The following is a 14,420-nucleotide window of genomic DNA, read 5'->3' on the forward strand; positions in this document are numbered from 1 at the left end:
ACTATAGACCCGAAGGTCTGAGGTAAACTACTCACACATCATCGAAGAGGCTATGGTGTTGATGTAGAAGCCCTCCATGATCAATGCCCCCTCCGGCAGAGCGCCGGAAAAGGCCACAAGATGGGATCTCACGGGTACAGAAGGTTGCGGCGGTGGAATTAGGTTTTCGTGGCGCCCTCTGATGTTTTCAGGGTACGTAGGTATATATAAGAGGAAGAAGTAGGTCGGTGGAGCCACGAGGGGCCCACGAGGGTGGAGGGCACGCCTAGGGGGGTAGGCGTGCCCCCTTCCTCGTGGCTTCCTCGTTGGTTGCTTGACGTCCACTCCAAGTCCTCTGGATCACGTTTGTTCCAAAAATCACGCTCCCGAAGGTTTCATTCCGTTTGGACTCTGTTTGATATTCTTTTTCTGCGAAACACTGAATAGGCAAAAAACATCAATTTGGGTTGGGCCTCCGGTTAATAGGTTAGTCCCAATAATAATATAGAAGTGTATAAATAAGCTCATTAAACATCCAAAACAGAATATATAATAGTATGGAACAATCAAAAATTATATATATGTTGGAGACGTATCACCTCGCAGATGTTCCGGAGCTCGGTCCAGCGTGCGAGGTACTCGCGACCGGTCTCCGCCGGTCCCTGCACGCACATGGCGAGCTGCATAGGGCGGCCGGGTCGCTTGTACGTGCCCATGAAGTTGCGCACGAAGGCTTGCTCGAAATCGACCCACGCGTTGATGCTGCCCTCCGGCAGGCTGTTCAACCAGGTGCGTGTCGACCCTTGGAGCACACGGCGAGGCAGCGGTTGCCGCCGGCGATGCCGATGGTGGTGGTGCAGTCGATGAGCTAGTCCTCCGGCTTCACGGTGCCGTTGTACTTGGGGGTGTCGCGGGGGAGCGTGAACCCTTTGGTAAATGGCTCAACTCGGATGCGTGGTCCGAAGCATGCTGGCCCGACGGGGCCGGTTTCCTCCAGCTCCTGAAAGAGGGCGAGTCGGTCGAGGCGATGACGGGCGTCGGTGTCGTCGATGGCGCGCGAGCCCAGCCGGTCAGTCACCACGCCACAGGGGGGCGGGTCTCCTCCCGTCGGACGTTGAGCGGGTTGGAGCAGGGGGTCGAGCCGGCTTCGGGCCTCCGAGGTCGGCTCGTCGCCCAAAATGCTGGCGGTCGTCTGGGCAGGGTTGCGCCGGGTCCGAGTGTGGCTGGAGTGCGCTTCGCCGGGTGGGGAGGACGCCGTGTGCTAGAAATCGTTGGGTCCAGCGGCACGGGCGGAGCCGGATCCGGCCGGCTTGGCGAGTTGGTTGAGGCGGTCCTGCTGCGCGTTAGCCGCAGCGAGGAGATTGTTCACCCTCTTGAGGCGGTCCTACAGCTCTTCGCCTCGGAGCTGGTCCAGGCCGACTGCGGCCGCCTGGGCAGCGCACATGTTCTTCACGGGGGTCTCGTAGACAGGAGGGATGGCGCTGAAGGCGCGCTCGATCGCGCCTCCCCGGGCCCGTACGTCGGCGACCGGGCTTGGATCAGGCGCGGCCGGCGTGAAGCCATAGGCTGCGTTGCGCTCCAGTTGAGTGGAGTCGAGGCGGCGTTGCATGGCAGCTAGCGTCTAGGTGAGGTCCAGCAGACGCTGGCGATCCTCGTCGAGGCGGGTTCGGGCCTTGGCAACGTCGGAGGCGTCGATGTCGGTGCCAATGGGGATGCACATGCTCTGCATCATGGCCCGCAGGGGGTCAGGCAGGCTGGCCCAACCCACTGCGGTCCTAGCTTCGGCGGCCTTCCTCGCCGTGCTGGACAAAGAAGCGGCACCGGTGTCGGTGACGAAAACCTCTACGCAGAGGTCCATTGCCCCGGAGGGAACACCGCCGCCAAGGAAAAGGGGGGAGTCGGAGAAGTCGAGCACCTCCTTGGGGTACTCTTCGGTCGCAGGTGCATCGGAGATGCACAGTGCAGCGAAGGAGACGGCGAGCGCGTCGATGACATCGTCCGCCAGCGTGACAGGCTCGTCAGAGTCGGAGTAGAACCCCGTCCGAAGCATGCTTCCGGCCAGGACCTCGAGCTGCCCCGCGGTGGGCGCCAACTGTCGTGGTGGGCGCATGACAGATGCCATGGGATGGCTAAAGAGAGGAGGAGGCTCGAGGGCACTGGTGGGCTCCGGCGGCGAGGTTGGCATGAGCGAGCGCAGGACGCAAGACATACCCAGGTTCGGGGCTCTCTAGAGAGATAACACCCCTAGTCCTGCCGAGTGTGGTTTATGTGTTACAGTACAAAATTGCTCCTTGAGATATATTGGGGAGGAAGAAAGGCATGCCGAGGCTTGGGCTACTCTCTCCTTGTGTGTGGGTGTTCTACTGCTGCGTTCTTCACCTACTTGCTTTCTCACCCGGTGCATGGAGGCCTCCTGGGGAGTTTTATAGGTCAACCCCTAGGGGAACAATGGTAATGTTACAAGGCCGCGGGGTCGGGTTGTCAGCGTCTGGGGACCCGATGCTGGGACCCGCCAGGTACCAGGTCTCGCCGGGTTCCCCGGGCGTGGGGCCCGACGAGTACGGTAGCACTGTTGGCAGTCTTGTCGATTGTCAGGGCGTGGCCGAGTCGAGTCAGCTACACTGGCGCTCCATCAGGTCGCCGCTTGCTGGCGTCATGGGTGACGATGGGTGCACTGTTGCCATGCCGAGCCTGGTCAGCGGGTAGGTGGGGGCACTGTTGCCTCGTCTAACTGACCAAAGGCATGGGCAGGACCCTGTGGCTTCGATCATCAGTTGGTGGCGACTCGTCCCATCGTACGGCTGGGATGTGACGGCCGCTGACCCTTCGCGGGGTGGGAGTACACGCCAAGGGGCGTTGGCTTGTCGGGTAAGTCTTGGTGCGCCGGGCTCGGCCGCCCTGGGCTAGCTTGTTGTAGAAGTCTCATGGATTAGGCCGGGTTGAGGGGGCTTGGCCGAGTTGAGCAACTCGGCCGAGCGTGAGCCGTCTTGAGGGACGACGCCGGCCCCGTTGTTTTTTCAAAGGATCCGGGTTCCGTTGCTTGCCCGGGGTCCATCCCCCCGACAAGCCCTCCGTGATTGATTCCCCCTCCGGCGGAGCACCGGAAAAGGCCCCAAGATGGGATCTCACGGGTACAGAAGGTTGCGGCGATGAAAATAGGGTTTCGTGGTGCTCCTGGATGTTTTCGGGGTATATGGGTATATATAGGAGGAAGAAGTACGTCGACGGAGCTGCGAGGGGCCCACGAGGGTGGGGGGCGCGCCTACCCCCTGGGTGCGCCCTCCTGCCTCGTGGCCTCCTTGCTTCTTTCTCAACGTCCACTCCAAGTCTCCTGGATCACGTTTGTTCCAAAAATAAATCTCCCAAAGGTTTCATTCCGTTTGGATTCCATTTGATATTCCTTTTCTGCGAAACACTGAAATAGGAAAAAAACAGCAATTTGCACTGGGCCTTTGGTTAATAGGTTAGTCCCAAAAATAATATAAAAAGGTATATTAAAGCCCATTAAACATCCAAAACGGATAATATAATAGCATGGAACAATAAAAAACTATAGATACGTTGGAGACGTATCAAGCATCCCTGATGTCTACTACACAACCTTCTTCTTGTAGACGTTGTTGGGCCTCCAAGTGCAGAGGTTTGTAGAACAATAGCAAATTTCCGTCAAGTGGATGACCTAAGGCTTATCAATCCATGGGAGGCGTAGGATGAAGCTGGTCTCTCTCAAACAACCCTGCAACTAAATAACAAAGAGTCTCTTGTGTCCCCAACACACCCAATACATTGGTAAATTGTATAGGTGCACTAGTTCGGCAAAGAGATGGTGATACAGGTGCAATATGGATGATAGATATATGTTTTTGTAATCTGAAAATATAAAAACAACAAGGTAACTAATGATAAAAGTGAGCAAAAACTATATTGCAATGCGTTGAAACAAGGCCTAGGGTTCATAATTTCACTAGTGCAAGTTCTCTCAACAATAATAACATAATTGGATCATATCACTATCCCTCAACATGCAACAAAGAGTCACTCCAAAGTCACTAATAGCAGAGAACAAACGAAGAGATTATTGTAGGGTACAAAACCACCTCAAAGTTATCCTTTCTGATCGATCTATTCAAGAGTCCGTAGTAAAATAACACGAAGCTATTCTTTCAATCTATCATAGAGTTCGTAATAGAATAACACCTTAAGACACAAATCAACCAAAACCGTAATGTCACCTAGATACTCCAATGTCACCTCAAGTATCCGTGGGTATGATTATACGTTATGCATCACACAATCTCGGATTCATCTATTCAACCAACACAAAGAACTTCAAAGAGTGCCCCAAAGTTTCTACCGGAGAGTCAAGACGAAAACGTGTGCCAACCCCTATGCATAAGTTCACGAGGTCACGGAACTCGCAAGTTGATCACCAAAACATACATCAAGTGGATCACGTGATATGCCATTGTCACCATAGATAAGCACATGCAAGACATACATCAAGTGTTATCAAATCCTTAAAGACTTAATCCGTTAAGATAACTTCGAAGGGAAAACTCACCCCATCACAAGAGAGTAGAGCGGGAGAAACATCATAAGATCCAACTATAATAGCAAAGCTCGCGATACATAAAGATCATGCCGAAACAAGAACACGAGAGAGAGAGAGAGATCAAACACATAGCTACTGGTACATACCCTCAACCCCGAGAGTGAACTACTCCCTCCTCGTCTTGGAGAGCGCCATGATGATGAAGATGGCCACCGGAGAGGGATTCCCCCCTCTGGCAGGGTGCCGGGACGGGTCTAGATTCGTTTTCGGTGGCTACAGAGGCTTGCGGCACCGGAACTCCCGATCTAGGTTTCTTTCTGGAAGTTTGGGGTTATATAACAGGTGTTGGAGTCAGGAACAAGTCAAGGGGGTCCCCGAGAAGGCCACGAGGTAGGGGGCGCGACCAAGGGGGTAGGGAACGCCCCCTAACCTCGTGGTGGCCTCGGGACTCTTCTGGCCCATCTCTGGTACTCTGTGGGCTTCTTCTAGTACAAAAATGATCTTCGTGAAATTTCAGGTCAATTAGACTCCGTTTGGTTTTCCTTTTCTGCGATACTCAAAAACAAGGAAAAGACAGAAACTGACACTAGGGCTCTAGGTTAATAGGTTAGTCCCAAAAATCATATAAAATAGCATATAAATGCATATAAAACATACAAGGTTGATAATATAATAGCATGGAACAATAAAAAATTATAGATACGTTGGAGACGTATCAATCCCCAAGCTTAATTCCTGCTCGTCCTCGAGTAGGTAAATGATAAAAACATAATTTTTGATGTGGAATGCTACCTAGCATAATTCTCAATGTAATTTTCTTTATTGTGGCATGAATGTTCAGATCCGAAAGATTCATGACAAAAGTTTAATATTGACATAAAAATAATAATACTTCAAGCATACTGACAAAGCAATCATCTCTTCTCAAAATAACATGGCCAAAGAAAGTTATCCCTACAAAATCATATAGTCTGGCTATGCTCTATCTTCACCACACAACATATTTAAATCCTGCACAACCCCGAAGACAAGCCAAGCAATTGTTTCATACTTTTGATGTTCTTAAACTTTTTCAATCTTCACGCAATACATGAGCGTGAGCCATGGATATAGCACTATAGGTGGAATCGAATGGTGGTTGTGGAGAAGACAAAAAGAAGAAGATAGTCTCACATCAACTAGGCGTATCAACGGGCTATGGAGATGCCCATCAATAGATATCAATGTGAGTGAGTAGGGGTTGCCATGCAACGGGTGCACTAGATCTATAAGTGTAAGAAAGCTCAACATAGGAAACTAAGTGGGTGTGCATCCAACTCGCTTGCTCATGAAGACCTAGGGAATTTTGAGGAAGTCCATCATTGGAATATACAAGCCAAGTTCTATAATGTAAAATTCCCACTAGTATATGAAAGTGACAACATAGGAGACTCTCATCATGAAGATCGTGGTGCTACTTTGAAGCACAAGTGTGGGATGAAAACGGAGCGGAAACGGACGGAACTGAGTGCCATCATATTTGTTTTCACATTTTTTGCAGAAGCGGAGACGAATACAGAAACCCTAGAAATGAATACGGAAACAGATACTACCAGAAACAGACACATAGCGAATACAAAGTGGATACGGAAACATAAGTAGGCATTGATCGGAACTTAAAAACCCCTTGAATCATAGAGAAATACACAGAAAAATAAACAAATTTAATGAGTTGTTAACATGGCTACAAAATAATATCATTATGTTAGCAACTTAGCGTAGTATTGTAGTAGTACCGGACAATTGCGTATAGGGTCAAGCTGAGTACATGTGGTAGTAGAAGTTGGGCCTTAGACCTATTCTACTAATTGTGTCACTGTGTTCTCATTCGTGGTTGGGCTACAAAGCAGCTATAGGTCTATAGTAAAAATAGAAATTCCATATTCACGGAAACAGAAAGTTCCGTTTCCATGTATGTTCCACCGGAAAACACCGTTCCGTTTTTGTTTCCGTTTCCGCATAAAAAATTCCATTTCCACTTCCGTTTTGCAAATTTCCGTTTCCATTTTCATATTTCCTCTCTGTTTCCATTTTTCCTCCGAAAAACGGAAAGTTTCCACTCCATTTTCATCCCTAGGTAAAAGGATAGTAACATTGTCCATTCTCTCTCTTTCTCTCATTATTTTTTTATTTGGGCCTTTTTCTCTTTTTTTTTTTCTTTTTTTCATCCGAAGTCTCATCCCGACTTGTGGGGAAATCATAGTCTCCATCATCCTTTCCTCACATGGGACAATGCTCTAATAATGATGATCATCACACTTTTATTTACTTACAACTCAAAAATTACAACTCGATACTTAGAACAAAATATGACTCTATGTGAATGTCTCCGGCGGTGTACCGGGATGTGCAATGACTCATGACTAACATGTATGAAAGAATTATGAAGGGTGGCTTTGCCACAAATACGATGTCAACTACATGATCATGCAAAGCAATATGACAATGATGGAGCGTGTCATAATAAACGGAACGGTGGAAAGTTGCATGGCAATATATCTCGGAATGGCTATGGAAATTACATAATATTTAGGTAGGTATGGTGGCTGTTTTGAGGAAGGTAAATGGTGGGTCTATGGTACCGGTGAAAGTTGTGCGGTACTAGAGAGGCTAGCAATGGTGGAAGGGTGAGAGTGCGTATAATCGATGGACTCAACATTAGTCATAAAGAACTCAGATACTAATTGCAAAAATCTATTAGTTATCGAAACGAAGTACTACGCACATGCTCCTAGGGGGTAGATTGGTAGGAAAAGACCATCGCTCGTCCCCGACCGCCACTCATAAGGAAGACAATCAATAAATATATCATGCTCCAACTTCATCACATAACGGTTCACCATACGTGCATGCTACGGGAATCACAAACTTTAACACAAGTATCTCTCAAATTCACAACTACTCTACTAGCATGACTCTACTAACACCATCTTCATATCTCAAAACAATCATAAAGAATCAAACTTCTCATAGTATTCAATGCACTTTTTATGATAGCTTTTATTATACCCATCTTGGATGCCTATTATATTAGGACTAATTTTATAGCCAAAGAAAATTACCATGCTGTTCTAAAGGACTCTCAAAATAATATAAGTGAAGCATGAGAGATCAATAATTTCTATAAAATAAAACCACCACCGTGCTCTTAAAGATATAAGTGAAGCACTAGAGCAAAATTATTTTGCTCAAAAGATATAAGTGAAGCACATAGAGTATTCTAATAAATTCCGATTCATGTGTGTCTCTCCAAAAGGTGTGTACCGCATGGATGATTATGGTAAACTAAAAAGCAAAGACTCAAATCATACAAGATGCTCCAAGCAAAACACATATCATGTGGTGAATAAAAATATAGCCTCAAGTAAAGTTACTGATGGAAGAAGACGAAAGAGGGGATGCCTTCCGGGGCATCCCCAAGCTTAGGCTTTTGGTTGTCCTTGAATTTTACCTTGGGGTGCCTTGGGAATCCCCATGCTTAGGCTCTTGCCACTTCTTGTTCCAAAATCCATCAAATCTTTACCCAAAACTTGAAAACTTCAAAACACAAAACTCAACAGAAAATCTCATCAGCTTCGTTAGTATAAGAAACCTACTGTATTCCAACTTCTCTATGATTCATACTCCCCGATACTAGCCATAGATTCATCAAAATAAGCAAACAACACACGAAAAATAGAATCCGTCAAAAACAGAACAGTCTGTAGTATTCTGTAGGTTTCGAATACTTCTGTAACCCCCAAAATTCTAAAGGTGGACGTGAGGAATTTGTCTATTAATCATATGCAAAAGAATCAACCTAATCGCACTCTCCAGTAAAAAATGGCAGCAAATCTCGTGAGCGCTAAAGTTTCTGTTTTTTACAGCAGGATCGCAAAGACTTCCCCCAAGTCTTCCCAAAGGTTCTACTTTGGCACCTCATAACAGAAGATAGATGAATTATTTATTACTAAATAGGAACAAAAACAAAAATAAAATTGGGTTGCCTCCCAACAAGCAATATCGTTTAACACCCCTAGCTAGGCATAAAGGCAAGAATAGATCTAGGTATTGTCATCTTTGGTATGCAATCCATAAGTAGCTCTCATAATAGATTCATAAGGTAATTTAATTTTCTTCCTAGGAAAGTGTTCCATGCCTTTCCTTAACGGAAATTGGAATCTAATATTTCCTTCTTTCATATCAACAATTGCACCAATCGTTCCAAGGAAAGGTCTACCAAGAATAATAGGGCATGTATGATTGCAATCTATATCAAGAACAATGAAATCTACGGGCACATAATTCCTATTTGCAACAATAAGAACATCATTAATCTTTCCCATAGGTTTCTTAATAGTGGAATCCGCAAGATGCAAATTTAAAGAACAATCATCAAATTCACGGAAACCAAATGCATCACACAAAGTTTTTGGAATCGTGGAAACACTAGCACCCAAATCACATAAAGCATAGAATTCATGATCTTTAATTTTAATTTTAATAGTAGGTTCCCACTCATCACAAAGTTTTCTAGGGATAGAAACTTTTAATTCAAGCTTTTCTTCATAAGATTGCATTAAAGCATCAACGATATGTTTGGTAAAAGCTTTATTTTGATCATAAGCATGAGGAGAATTTAGCACGGATTGCAACAAGGAAATCCATGAGTAGGGAAATTACATATCATTAATTTCATTCTCTCCCAAGCTTGTGCAACATGCTCATGATCAAGTTGTTTAAAATTCATAATATCGTTTCTAAGAGAGTTGATAGCGGGAGGAAAATACTTAGAGATAAAGGCACCTTTGCACTTATTCCATGAATCAATACTATTTTTAGGAAAAGACGAAAACCAAGTTTTAGTACGATCTCTAAGCGAAAACGGAAATAGCTTCAATTTAACAATATCATTATCCAATCTTTCTTCTTTTGCATATCCCACAAATCAACAAAGCTGTTTAGATGGGTAGCGGCATCTTCACTAGGAAGGCCAGAAAACGGATCTTTCATGACAAGATTCAGCAAAGCAGTATTAATTTCACAAGATTCAGCATCGGTAAGAGGAGAAATTGGAGTCATCTTGTTACGAATGTTCTAATGACTTTGACCATTATTTAGAAACTTCATAACAAATTGATACGAACTCTGAAAAATGCAAATAAGATATCAGGATGTTCAGAAAACATCACCTACGTTTGCATGTAATTTTTATTCATGAAAAAAATATTGTTTATACCTTTTTATTTTTAATAATGTTAATAACATTAATTACCTCGGGTAGTTTAAAGGGTGCTTTCGTCCTGAATGCAAATGATATGCACATAAAGGTAATGTTTATCTGAACATTTTGATATCTTATTTGATTTTTTCTGAGTTCATATGAATTAGTTATGAATTTTCAAAGTTTTGGTCAAATGGTCAAAGGGCATTCGAGGGACCTCGGCGGAAAAAGTAAGGGTAAAAGTAAGCAAGCTCGAAAAGTAAGGGCAAAACCCGTGGGTAGGAACCAACTAGGGGCAAAAATGCAATTGTCCCTAAAATCATTGTTGTTGGTATTGGAAAAGTCACTCGTGACAAACAATCCAACACACAAGCACACAAGAAGCAAGCAAAAAGAGGCGAACGGAAAAGAGGGCGAATAAAACGGCAAGGGTGAAGTGGGGGAGAGGAAAACGAGAGGCAAATGGCAAATAATGTAATGCGAGGGATAAGAGTTTGTGATGGGTACTTGGTATCGTTCACCAGAACTGCGCACGTTGGCGGGAGACCAAAGCTCCACTTGACTTGGTGTAAACCTCCCCGACAACCGCGCCAGAAATCCTTCTTGCTACCTCTTGAGCTTGCGTTGGTTTTCCCTTGAAGAGGAAAGGGTGATGCAGCAAAGTAGCGTAAGTATTTCCCTCAGTTTTGAGAACCAAGGTATCAATCCAGTAGGAGGTAACACACAAGTCGCCTAGTACCTGCACAAACAAACAAGAACCTTGCAACCAACGCAATAAAGGGGTTGTCAATCCATTCACGGCCACTTACGAAAGTGAGATCTGATAGAGATAATAAGATAAATATTTTTGGTATTTTTATTGTATAGATTGCAAAATAAACAACTATGGAAATAGCAAGTAGATAGGAAAATAGTATGATGGAAGATAGACCCGGGGGCCATAGGTTTACTAGTGGCTTCTCTCAAGATAGCATATTCTACGGTGGTGAACAAATTACCGTCGAGCAATTGATAGAAAAGCGCATAGTTATGAGAATATCTAGGCATGATCATGTATATAGGCATCACATCCGCGACAAGTAGACCGAAATGATTCTGCATCTACTACTATTACTCCACACATCGACCGCTATCCAGCATGCATCTAGAGTATTAAGTTCATAATAACAGAGTAATGCATTAGGCAACATGACATGAGGTAGAGGGATAAACTCAAGAAATAAGATATAAACCCCATCTTTTTATCCTCAATGGCAACAATACAATGCGTGCCTTGCTGCCCCTGTTGTCACTCGGAAAGCACACCGCAAGATTGAACCAAAGCTAAGCACTTCTCCCATTGCAAGAAAGATCAATCTAGTAGGCCAAACCAAACTGATAATTCGAAGAGACTTGCAAAGATATTAAATAATGCATAAAAGAAATTAGAGAAGAATCAAATATTTTTCATAGATAATCTTGATCATAAACCCACAATTCATCGGATCTCGACAAACACACCGCAAAAAGAATTACATCTAATAGATCTCCCAAGAGAATCGAGGAGAACTTTGTATTGAGATCCAAATCGAGAGAAGAAGTCATCTAGCTAATAACTATGGACCCGAAGGTTTGTGGTAAACTACTCACACATCATCTAAGAGGCTATGGTGTTGATGTAGAAGCCCCCCATGATCGATTCCTCCTCCGACAGAGCGCCGGAAAAGTCCCCAAGATGGGATCTCACGAGTACAGAAGGTTGCGGCGGTGGAAATAGGGTTTTGTGGTGCTCCTGGATGTTTTTGGGGTATATGGGTATATAGAGGAGGAAGAAGTTCGTTGGTGGAGGTGCGAGGGGCTCATGAGGGTGGGGGGCAAGCCTACCCCCTGGGCGCGCCCTCCTGCTCGTGGCCTCCTCACTTCTTTATTGACGACCACTCCAAGTCTCCTGGATCATGTTTGTTCCAAAAATAACTCTCCCGAAGGTTTCATTCCGTTTGGATTTGCTACCTCTTGAGCACTGCGTTGGTTTTCCCCGAATAGGAAGGGATGATGCAGCAAAGTAGCGTAAGTATTTCACTCAGTTTTTGTGAACCAAGGTATCAATCCAGTAGGAGGCCACGCGCGAGTCCCTCGTACATGCACAAAACAAATAAATCCTCGCAACTAATGCAAATAGGGGTTGTCAATCCCTATAAGGCCACTTATGAGAGTGAGATCTGATAGATATGATAAGATAATATTTTTGGTATTTTGTGATAAAGATGCAAAGTAAAATAAAGGCAAAGTAAAAGCAAAAGGAAATAACTAAGTAGTAGGAGATTAATATGATGAAGATAGACCTGGGGGCCATAGGTTTCACTAGTGGCTTCTCTCGAGAGCATAAGTATTCTATGGTGGGTGAACAAATTACTGTTGAGCAATTGAAAGAATTGAGCATAGTTATGAGAACATCTAGGTATGATCATGTATATAGGCATCACGTCCGAGACAAGTAGACCGACTCCTGCCTGCATCTACTACTATTACTCCACTCATCGACCGCTATCCAGCATGCATCTAGAGTATTAAGTTAAAAACAAAGTAACGCCTTAAGCAAGATGACATGATGTAGGGGGATAGACTCATGCAATATGAAGAAAACCCCATCTTGTTATCCTCGATGGCAACAATACAATACGTGCCTTGCTGCCCCTACTGTCACTGGGAAAGGACACCGCAAGATTGAATGTAGCGACCAGACCTCAAACGGTCCAATCTCTGTGCTCCGGTGTCATCCCTGGATCAGTAATGCTGACACCACACAGTACTTGAAGGATTTATAACAGAGTAGCAATCACACACTTATTACAACGAGTGTCTCAAAAGAGAACTTATTACAATAAATATGGCTTAAGGCCATCTAATAACGATAACAACGGAAGGCTTGGAAGATAAGTGAGTCCATCAACTCCAGCGGCATCACTGAGTATAGAACCACGACCTAAGGCACCTTAATCGTTGTCCGAAAAGTTTACAACATTAACGTTCCAGCCCGAAATGGGTCAGCACATGGAATATGCTGGCAAAGTAACACATAGAGAGTAATACAAGAATATGGCTATTCTATATGCATATATGGCTGGTGGAAAGCTCTATGGTTACAGTTTTGCGTAAAGCCAATTTTTCCCTACTGCAAAGGAATAAATTTTATTTAACTATCATGGTAGTTGTTAAACATTGAGAATGGTTTACAGCATTCTCAATCCCAATGAAGCATCATCATTAAAAACCCAACAATTAACTTTAGAGTAACATGATGAGATTCACATGATAATCCAGGTACTAGATACTCAAGATGTCCATAACTGGGGACACGGCTAACCGTGATTAGTTTATACACTCTGCAGAGGTTTGCGCACTTTTCCCCACAAGACTCGATCTCCTCCGTTGGTATTCTCGCATTGCATGGTGTTTGAGAAACGGATGACCGAGACATAGTCTTTCAGAAGCGCTAGCACCTTACGAACGGGTAGACCGTACCAACCTACATCTGCTAGTCTACCACTGTAAGAGTTCGCACGACTTAGTCAACTATGCTAGAGCCCATAGTAGCTTGTGGCTGCACACGGAAGTTTCTAGTATGAATAATCTCATGATCCCTTTGAGCCTGGGTGGCGGTCCAAAAGAAAACAGGCAATCGCTGGAATACCCAGGTGCCTCAATCCACCCAGATGTGTGTTTAGGTTGCCACCTTAAATAAACCATTAATTAACAAAGCTCACATCTGTCATGGGTACACTCACCCAATCCATGTCTACTAGCATAGCATAACAATAATAAGCAAACATAGAGTAACTCCCAAAGGTTTGATAATAAACAGGTAATAGGTTCTACCTCAACTACTCCCCAAACCCACAATTTAATTTGATCCTAATCATGCAATGTGTGAGGATTGATCTAATGCAATAAAACTGGGTAGTAGAAGGTACGATCAAAGTGTTACTTGCCTTGATGATGATCCGGGAAACCTAGCGATCCGAAGTAGCAAGCGGCGCACTCCGGGTACTCTATTGCAAACAAACAAGCACACAATAAGTACTCAACTAATGCACAGGTAAAACTCGAACAAAAGATCTAACCAGAAAGTTTAACTTAAGAACTCCGGTTGACAAAAAGAATCAAAACGAACGAAGCAACGAAAGACAAACGACAAAAGAAACAAGCTTCGTTTACTATTTTGGATCTAAGGCAATTTTTACAGTGGTAAAAACTTGTTTGAGTTGGTTAAATGGAAAGAGGGTTTCGAGACGAAACACCAGGCGCTTGAATCGCCTGATTCCGATAAACGAGCGAAAAGATAAACTGGAACGAACATCGGATCAGTGATCGCGATCAGAAAAACTGTGGATTTAATCCGAGAAAAAGGAAAACGACGAACAGTTAACGAACGAATGTTCGTTAACAGAAACTAAACGAAAAACACGTTCGTTAAAACAAACAGACGAATGGGCACTCGCTAAATAAATAAACCGGAAAAAACCGATCTATTTATTAAAAAACGGAAACTAGGGTTTTCAAAAAAAAATGAATCTGTTTTTTTTCTCAAAAGCCGGCCGACGGCGGTGGCGGCTCTCCGGCGGCGGGGCGGCGGTGGGGCGAGGCGGCGGGGTGGCGGCTCCGGGCGGC

This window comes from Triticum dicoccoides, chromosome 7A, assembly GCF_002162155.2.
Source record: "Triticum dicoccoides isolate Atlit2015 ecotype Zavitan chromosome 7A, WEW_v2.0, whole genome shotgun sequence".
Classification (NCBI taxonomy): Eukaryota; Viridiplantae; Streptophyta; class Magnoliopsida; order Poales; family Poaceae; genus Triticum; species Triticum dicoccoides.